General features: G+C 51.8%; 1 protein-coding gene across 2 annotated transcripts in view; it reads right to left on the reverse strand.

Annotated features, from left to right (window-relative positions):
- Positions 1-9,607, reverse strand: part of TEC (tec protein tyrosine kinase) — a 166,619-nt gene that overhangs the window by 148,906 nt on the left and 8,106 nt on the right. The window contains exon 1 of one of the 2 annotated variants that reach the window (XM_014591948.2): positions 4,985-5,069. The exons of the other annotated variant lie outside the window; for it this stretch is intronic. The gene's annotated coding sequence lies outside the window, so the exon portion shown is untranslated. Of the gene's footprint in view, positions 1-4,984; positions 5,070-9,607 lie in introns of those variants that run through there. 2 annotated transcript variants of the gene reach the window in all.

The following is a 9,607-nucleotide window of genomic DNA, read 5'->3' on the forward strand; positions in this document are numbered from 1 at the left end:
CCCAGAGGCAGGAAGCCTGGGGAGCCGACGCTCAGGCCACCCCTGGGCCCCAGTCAGTTAGGCCACAGGCCAAAAGGGGAAGCCCAGCCCAGAGCTTACAGACGAGCTTTGAAGTGGGACAGCACTGGCTCTGAAGGTCAGCGCTGACACTGACCAGCTGTGTGGCCACAGGAGCTAACTCCTCAGTGCCTCAGTGTCCTCCTTATCGATGGGGACAAGTCCAGCTCCCTCTGGAGACGTCTGTGAGGACGCAGTGAACGATGCTCACACATCGCTAAGCACTAAGCGATCCACCCACAGTGGCTGTGGCTAATAAGGACAAGCACCACCACCAGCATTATTAGAACAATGGTAGCGGGGCCAGCAGGTGGCGTGGTGGTTAAGGCACTGGATTCCCACATGGATGACCACAGTTCAAGTCCCGGACCTGGTGGCTTGCTTTCTCGCTCTCTCTTTCTGTCTCTTTGTGGTCAAATATTGAAAAAAATAATAATAAATTAAAATGTTTTAATTTTTAAATATAAAAAAAAGAACATGAATAGGAAATGAAGGGGTGAGCTGTGACAGAGAGAGTGCCATGTCAGTGCCTGGATAAACCAACCCGCGACAAGATCCCTAAGGGCAATCAGAACGCCACACGGGGTCCACGAGCCGAAGCCGGGATAACAGCTCAGTCAGTACGGGCCTGGGTGTTGGCAACGGTAACACAATTTGTCCTTCACAGGAAAGGTCCCGAGCTCACATCCTGGGACCTCCCTGAGCACACGTGCCTGTGACCCAGGCTGCCTGGACGGGTGGTGGGTCACACATAAAGACCGTGTTACGGCATGCTGTAAATCTATAATAAAGGTGTGGAGCACCTACTGTTCTCAAGGCCCTCGGCATGCAATTATGAACAAACTCCACATGGCTCGGAGGGACTGCCATTTAGAGCAAGTCCTGAGGACAGGACAGGAAGAGTGACTACGCCCTGCAACACTCCTGGGGGACAGAGGTCGGCTGAAGCTGCTTCAAACTTTCCACCAGCCACCAGCCTGAGGGTGCGGGGACGGCGCTGAGCACACCGACAGCAATGCAGGACACGCCTGCCAGAGCGCAGGAAGACAGAGAGGGCCACCACCGCCCGACCTTCCCCTCCAGGGGACTTTGCACATGTCAGGAAAAAGCACCTCTTCCTTTCAAAACCTTCCTGCCGTCTTCCTAGTAACTGAGCAAGTCTGTCTGGTCCACAGCGTCAGTGACGTCCCAGAATCCCGCCGTGTCAGCCTGTGCAGCTGGCCGCGGTAGCCCTGGGCACAGGCAGGGCACATGACGGGCTGAGAGGAGTCCAGGGCTGAGCCAGTGCTGGGGTCTCTGGGAACCCCGGGGTATGTGGGGAAAAGAGCACGTCTGGGCCTAGGGCTGCACTCTGTGGTGTGGGGGCCGCTCACCACAACAGCTTCTGAGCAGCTGAACTGCGTGACTAAAGCACGAAATTTTTTACTTTGTTTCATTTGAATTTGAAACTTAAGCTTAAGCAATAAACACATTTTCCATTAACCAGCAACTTCATTGTTGGGCAGAACTAAATTTCACTTTATCCACTGCATTATAAAAGTTATTGGACCTGGGGCCAGAAAGTGGCATGGTGGTTAAGGACGCTGGACTCCCACATGATCAACCACAGTTCAAGTCCCTGACCTGGCAATTTGAAACACGCCAGCCACATGTGCGTGCATGCCCAAAATCTTAAGAGGAGAAGGGCTTGCACCATGGCCATCCCTCCTGGAGGGTGATTTGGCATTTTTTTTTTTTTTGGAGGTTTTTCTGCTATAGGGCACATGCGCTCACCAGAAAGAAAGAGATAGAGAGACAGAAAATGAGAAATCACCCCCTGGGGGTATGGCCACGCCACAATCCCTTCTCCTCCATTCTTCTCTCAGGATCTTGGGCACACATGCCCACACACCCGGCATGAGTTTAAGCCACCGGGTTCGGGACTCGAACCACGGTCAACTACATGTGAGTCCAGCGACATCGTCATTACATTAACTACTAGTCCCAATACTTCTTTTTAAAAAGTAAAAAAATAACTACCATTTTGTATTGTTCTATATTGCTTTGGCATTGTTTCTATCAGGTATTTCATTAATCATTTTATATGATTACATTGCAAAATTATAATGTTTTCATACATTGAGTTACATAAAATACATTATTAAGTTAATTCCACACACTACTGTCTTTTTTACTTATTTTTTTTAATTTCTGGAAAGAAAGAGCACATGAGAGCACCCCTCAGTGGAGCATGGTCATGCCACGACCCCCCTCCCATCTCACTGCGATGTGGGGTGCATATCCACATGCACCCAGAGTGCTCTTCAAGCTGCCAGGGCCGGACTGTTGGTTGCCCAGGCAGAATCTGGGTCCCTGTGCACAATTCATCAGCCTTTTTCCTTTTTCTTTTCTTTTTAATGCCAGAGAGTGCATACACTTGCCAGAGAGACAGAGTGAGAGAGGGAGGGAGAAAGCACCCCAAAACACACAGGGCAGGCCATGCCACGGTCTTGTCTCCACTTCTCCATCGGGCAGGAATCTGTGGTTCCCACGGTGTTTTTCAAGCCACTAGAGCTTGGATTGAAACTGCAGTTCGCCAGATGGGGTTCCCTGACCACTGGGCTGTGGGGCCGGCCCATGTCTTCCATTTCCACGTGGCTACTAGACATTCTAAACTGCAGATAGCTCACGGACACTCCCCCTGACAGTGCTGTCGTGAGACATCTCGTGAGCTCTGGGGCTACCGGGCTTGGGGCAGTGCACAGCGGCTGACCGCCAGTTTTCTTTTGTTTCTGTTTTTGCTTTTGAGAGGTTTTTGCTATAGCGCGTGTGCACTCACCAGAAAGACAGAGAGAAACAGAAAGTGAGAAATCACCCCCCCACCCCCCCCCCCGAGCGGATGGCCACGCCGCAATCCCTCCTCCTCCATTCTCCTCTGGGGATCTTGGGCACGCACGCACACGCGCCCGGTGTGAGTTTAAGCCACTGGGTCCGGGACTTGAACCATGGTCAACTACATGAGAACCCAGCAACATAGCCATTACGCCAACTGCTGGTCCCTGCTGGTTTAGTTTGAAGCAAATCTTCACGTTTCCTTCTAGGTTTCCAGGAGGGAAAAATAAGACAGGCTTAGTGAATACAGCTCATAAGAAAGCATCCGGCAGGGTCAGCAGGGGGCACAGAGGTTAAGGTACCTGGATCCCACACAGCCGATGCCACAGTTCAAGGCCAGGACTCAGCGGCTTGAAAATCATGCCCAGAACATGTACAGTGTGCCCTAAAATCCCACAAGGAAAATGGAGAAGGGATTGTGGTGTGACCATCCCCCCTTGGGGTGATTTCTTGCTCCCCCTCTCTCCACCTGTCTCTCAGAGAGCGCGAGCACGTTGGGCAGAGACCGCATTGTTCTGGATCCAGCGCATGGCTCTGAACTGCGACCTGCGGCCCCACCACTCACCACCCGCTACGTGCACAGGGCCTCCCTGCCAGGCAGCCAATAACCCTGCCCACTCCACAGGGCGGTCTGGAGGACTAGACGTGAGAATCCACGCAGAGAGTTTAGGAGGGAGTGGGCACCGCAGACGGGCTCAAGAAACACGAGCGATCGTCATTATCTGGGAACGGAGACGGTGCAAACGAGGGCTTTCTCTGGGACCTTTAGCTCCGTTTGCCACGGTGGAGGGGCACCCTGTCCACCTGCCCCTCTGTCTTCCTAGAGGGGAGAGTTACCTGGGAGTATTTTATTCAACTTCCTACGCCATTGGCAAATGCATTTGCTTCCTCTACCCCGCTACGTCTGGAAGGCACACCGACGGAAACACAGACACGACCTTCGATGCTAAAACACGATCAAAAGTGGGAAAGCGACATTTCTGAAGGATCTGGGGCAGCAGCTCAGATTTAATTAGCATTTCTGTCCCAAGAGGGACCCTAAGCGAGGGCCTCCAGTTAAGCTAAGGATTTATCATCGTATCCAAATCTTTCTTGAGTCGAAAGCAGGATTACACCCCTGCAGGCACAGATGGAGTCGCTCTGGCCACACGGCTCCCCAACACCGCCCGGCACGTGGCATAGACTCAAGACCAGCCATTCGGCTCGTTAGTGTCCCAGAAGGGTCTCGTGACTGTGAACTCGGTGTTCCCCATGGGCTCCCCCTCCCTCTCATGTCTGTAGGACTAACTGGCACTCGGGTCACGTCTCACCCTGAGAAACCCCACCTGTGTCTAACCTTCGTTCTTCCACCCTCTCCCGGGTCCTGATTTGTAAAAACATTTCTCCCTTCGGCCAGTGGGTGGCATGGAGGTTAACATGCTGGGTGCCACATGGCTGAAATCCCAAGAGGAGAGTGGAAAAGCAGGGTCACAGTGCACCCACCCTTCCACGTGGTGACTTCTCACTCTCTCTTTCTCTCTCTCTGGCGAGCACATGTATCCCATAGCAAAAAAAAAAAAAAAAAAAGAAAGAAAAGAAAAAACTTCCAACCTCTCCCTGACTTGATTTATTTAGCTGCCTGGTGGGGCATCTTTTCAAACTTATTATGAAAATCACAGCTTCCCCCTGCTTGCCTTCTGACTTAATATGCTTTAAGAACACTAGTGAATTTGTCAAACACAACTTCTTACAGAGAAACACCTATCCCCCCCAAAAACAGTATATGTACTCAGAACAGTGTAAATCCACCTCCCACACACACACTCATGCCAAATTTTAGATTGCACTTGGTGCACAATGTCCAAGAGAGAAATCACAGGCCCCACATCAAGCTTGCCCTGCCTCTCGGCAAGCCGAACCTCGAGGCTCCCCTTCCTCTTCTCTAAAAAGGGCACAGCATTGATGCCCTCTGCCAAATAGGGCAAACCACACATAAAACACCAAGTCCTTTATACGCATTAGGCCAAGAATCTTTCCGAAGGGGACGATAAATCGCATGTCATTATGCTTTGCTTACCAGATGTAAAACCAGAAGCACGGAAACACAATTCCGGTTAATAGCTGACTACGAAATCCAGTCGAGGCTGTGAGCATTAGAGTGCTAACTGGAAAGACGTCAGGAAGACTCTGAGTAAGAACTCACTCTGCTCTGTCCCTTACCATGGGCGGCACTGACGCCACGCCCTCCAGGGCTGCTGCAGCCCTGGCCCTGGCACCTGCCCCAGCCCGCTCAGCCTGCAGCCAGGATGGAGAGGTGGGTGGGAGGGCTGGAGTTTCCTAAGGCCTTGCAAGGCCTTCCCGGCTCACAGGGAAGTTCATAAACCCCAGGCCAGAGCTGAGATTGCGTGGTGTTGCGTAGTTCCATCGCAACCCTTGACCCTTGGAAATTTCTACTCCCTGACATCCGACCCAACGAGATGAGGCTGCAGACGTTTCCAGGAACACATCTGCAAATGGACCGGCCAGGTTCTGGCTTTCTTATCCGACCTGTGACTGGTACACAACACGGCCTCAGGCGTTCCAGCTAAACCTCTGTCCTCCCTTACACCAAGGAAAAGGTCGATCTAAAAGATCATAAAAGGGGCCAGCAGGTGGTATGGTGGTTAAGGTGCTGGGTTGCCACATGGTCTACTGCGGTTCAAGTCCTGGACCCAACAGCTTGAAAAATCACAACAAATAGGGGCCGGCAGGTGGCTTGGTGGTTAGGGCGCTAGACTCCCACACGGCTGACATGGTTTGCGTCCTGGACTTGGAGGCTTGATTTCTCACTTCTTCACCCCCATTCTCCCTCTCTCTCTCTCTCTGTCAAATTTTAAAAAATAATAAAATTAAATAAAAATAAAGGAAAAATCACAACAATGTGTTCAATCACAAACATTTTTTAATAATAAAAGGTCAAAAAAGGTTATGGAAACATTATATAACTTTATAAAGTAAGTGAGCTTTTTAAAATGATTACCTGTCTCCTTCTGATAGTAATTCATAGAAACCAGAAATCCACAATCAGCGTGATATTTCAAAACATACTCCTCAAGAAAATAATCCTTAAAAGGGAAATAAGTATAGCATACTTACAAAGTAAACTTTCAACTTCAATATATACTTACTTTAAAAAAAAAAAATTTAATGATACAGTTGGGAAATGGCCCAAAACCTTGTTATTAAAAATGATGACGATTCCGGGAACCAGCAGTTGGCGTAATGGCTATGTCGCTGGACTCCCACGTAGTCGACCACGGTTCGAGTCCCAGACCTGGTGGCTTAAAACTCACGCCGGGCACGTATGCGTGCGTGCCCAAGATCCCAAGAGGAGAATGGAGGAGAAGGGATTGCGGTGTGGCCATCCCCCCTGGGGAGTGATTTCTTGCTTTCTGTCTCTATGTCTCTCTCTGTCTGTCTGGCAAACGCACGCACCCTATAGCGAAAATCTCTCCAAAAAAAAAAAAAAAAACGATGACGATTCCTACAAGAGCGTGCCTGTGTGAAATAGCTACCCAAAGGACATTACGAACGGACTCTCAGTAAATATAGGCGGGTAAAGCGATGGCAAGCGCATGGAGAAATGATGGATTTAGAGTCACACAAACGGCAGCACAGACTGCTCCTGGTTCATCATTCTCCAGACACGGAAGAGATTTTTAGAAGTCAAATGACAATAGAGATGACGGAGAAAGGGCTCTCACAGATTCTCGGGCACGGGTTCTGTTGTCTGTTTTGTTTTTGTTTTTGTTTTTTAAATTTTCTATAGAGCCCATGAGCTATCCCGAGAGAGACGGAGAGAGAGAGAGAGGAAAAGAGAGAAATCACTCCCCAGGGAGGATGGCCATGCTGCAATCCCTTCTCCTCCATTCTCCTCTTAGGATTTTAGGCACACACAGGTGCCTGGCATGTTTTTCTTCTTTTCTTTTTTTTTCCATAGGGCATGTGCATACACTGGAGAAAGAGAGAGAAGGAAAGTGAGAAATCACTTTTCGTCCCCGCCAGAGGATGCCCATGCCACAATCCCTTCTCCTCCTGGGATTCTGTGCAGATCTTCGAGCCACCAGGGCTGAGACTCGAACGATGGTTGGCCATGTGGGAGTCCAGCACCTTAACCACCACACCACCGACTGGCCCAAATAGTTCTAAATAATATGAGAAACAATATATGTACAAAGACATAGAAGTTTTATGCTTCAGTCCACATAGCCAAAGTGAAGTTGGGACCAGTAGTTGGTGTAATGGCTATGTCGCTGGATTCCCACGTAGTCGACTGCAGTTTGCGTCCCGGACCCGGTGGATTAAACTCACGCCGGGCGCGTGTGCATGTGTGCCCAAGATCCTGAGAGGAGAATGGAGGAGAAGGGATTGCGGCGTGGCCATCCCCCCTGGGGGGTGATTCTCGCTTTCTATCTCTCTGTCTCTCTCTGTCTCTCCGGTGAGTGCATGCACCCAATAACAAAAACGTCTCCGAAAAAGGAAAAAACAAAAGAAGGTGAACGTCTAATCAAGAACTTGGTGAATCTAGACTACTGAGTACGACTTGGGTAATTATGACCAATACCTTCTTTATTTTCCTTAGCTCCAAAGTGTCCAAACGACCTGGGAAATTCACTCAGTACATTGATCGAGTATTTCCTAGGTCTCAAGGCCTCCCTGGGAGAGTTTACCGTCCTGCTAAGGAGCCAAGAACCTGGCGGGGCACCTGGCATGGGAGAGAAAAGCAGCACAGCAGGCGGGGAGGGCGCCGTGAGGTCAAAGGTCCTGTTTAGCAGCAGGAAGGGCATCTGGGGCAGCTGAGCTCGTGGCACTCCTGCGGGCCGAGCGTCCATTTGCAATGGCCCTAGGGGTACCGCTCAATAGCATTTTCTTTTTTTCGGGGAAGAGGATGCCAAATTTCTTAGTTGGAAGGAATGGCACAAACAAAAGAGCGAAGTTTTGGTACAACACATAAAAAATGGGAAGAAAATCCCAGCAACACATGACGCCCACCTTGGCCTCACATGACTGTCCCCCGTGAACGTCACCTTATGGCTGTGGGGAAGAGGGCCTAGGCCTAGCTCTCCTCCTCACTGTCACTCAGGGTGCGCTTGTCCCGGCCGGATCGGGGCTTCCATGCTGTGCAAACTGGCCGCACGGCCGCCCAGCTGGCTGACGGGCAGCACCGGCAGGGACACTCGGGTTTGTCCCCAAGAGTAAAGCACATTCCACTGCGCTCGGCTACTCTCCTGGTCATGGAGGTGTCATTGATAGCCTGAAGGAGACAGCCACCTCGTGGCTCTGCGGCGTCACCTATTTCCCGGCCTGCGTGGGGTAGGCAGGGTCTGGCAGTATCCAGGCAATCTCGTGTCGCAGCAGCGAAGACCGTCAGGAAGCCGTCCCAGGTGGGGCTCCTGGGAGACCGCCAGGGGACGGCTGGCCCTGTGTCCTGACACAGCTGTCCAGGCACACCATGGTCATGCAGGGCACCGAGGAGAGCCGGGCTGGAGCGGCAGCAGGGGCTCCATGAGACAATGGCGGAGGGCCAGCTCAGGGGGTTGGCCGGGGTGGCGGACAAGGGCAGGCTCCATCCCAGGAAACGGCGACACTTGGCGAAGAACTTGCTCTGAACAAGCCTTTCCTAGCCCGTGTCCTCCACTGTCGTCCCCCCAACTCGGTCCAAGTGGTGACAGCACCAGACACCTCGGGGGTGCAAGGCTTGCTACCTCTGCACAGGTACGAGGGGTGGGGACAAGCCACCCCTTCCGCCCGCAGCTGCCTTTGTCATTTTCCCCACATGGGTCCGTCATCAAGGGTGCCAATGTCAAAAAGCTCCTGGGACAACTTTCGGGACGGTCACGCTGGGCGTGGGGCAACTGGCAACACGAGGCTGGGAAGCTGCACTCGTCTGCCGGGAGCCAGGCCGCTCAGGGTCCCGGCACGCCCGGCCAGACACGGGACTCGGGCCATTCCGAGGAGGGCACAGGCTTGGAGACAGACAGTGTGCTGCTACTGTGAGGCCCCCGGAAGAAGCCGACGGGCCGCCGTGACACGAGTTTATTCTGCAGATTAAAATTTTAGGCTGATGGGACCAGCAGATGGTGTAATGGTTACGTTGCTGGAATTCCATGTAGTTGACCATGGTTTGAGTCCCAGATTCCAGAGCTTCAAACTCATGCTGGGTACGTATGTGCACCCAGGATCCCGAGAGGAGAACAGAGAAGGGACAGTGGCGTGGCCATCCCCCCGGGGGATAATTTCTCATTTTCTGTCTCTCTGGCGAGCGCACATGCCCTATAGCAAAGAAAATATTGGGCTAACGGAAGCTGGCCTTCCCAGGACGGCGAGGCATTCAGGAACAAGGCTGGTACAACCCATAAGTCACATACCGCCCAGGCGAGGGTTAGGGACAACTGTGAACAATTGGGAGAGCACGCTTAGAGCAGAAAAAGAAGGAATCTGAGGTCCAAACTGGGTTGGGGAGAAGCCATCCCCAGGCTGGTTAGAAGAATCTACACGGGGGCCAGCTGGTGGCATGGTGGATAAGGCTGCTGGAGCCCAAAGAGACAAGCACATGGTTTGAGCCCTAGGCCCCACAGCTTGAAAAACACGCCGGGTGCATGTGTGTGCATGCCCAAAACCCTGAAAGGAGGAGAAATGGAGAAGGGATTGTGGCATGACC

This window comes from Tupaia chinensis, unplaced genomic scaffold, assembly GCF_000334495.1.
Source record: "Tupaia chinensis unplaced genomic scaffold, TupChi_1.0 Scaffold000054_1, whole genome shotgun sequence".
In the NCBI taxonomy this organism is placed as follows: domain Eukaryota; kingdom Metazoa; phylum Chordata; class Mammalia; order Scandentia; family Tupaiidae; genus Tupaia; species Tupaia belangeri.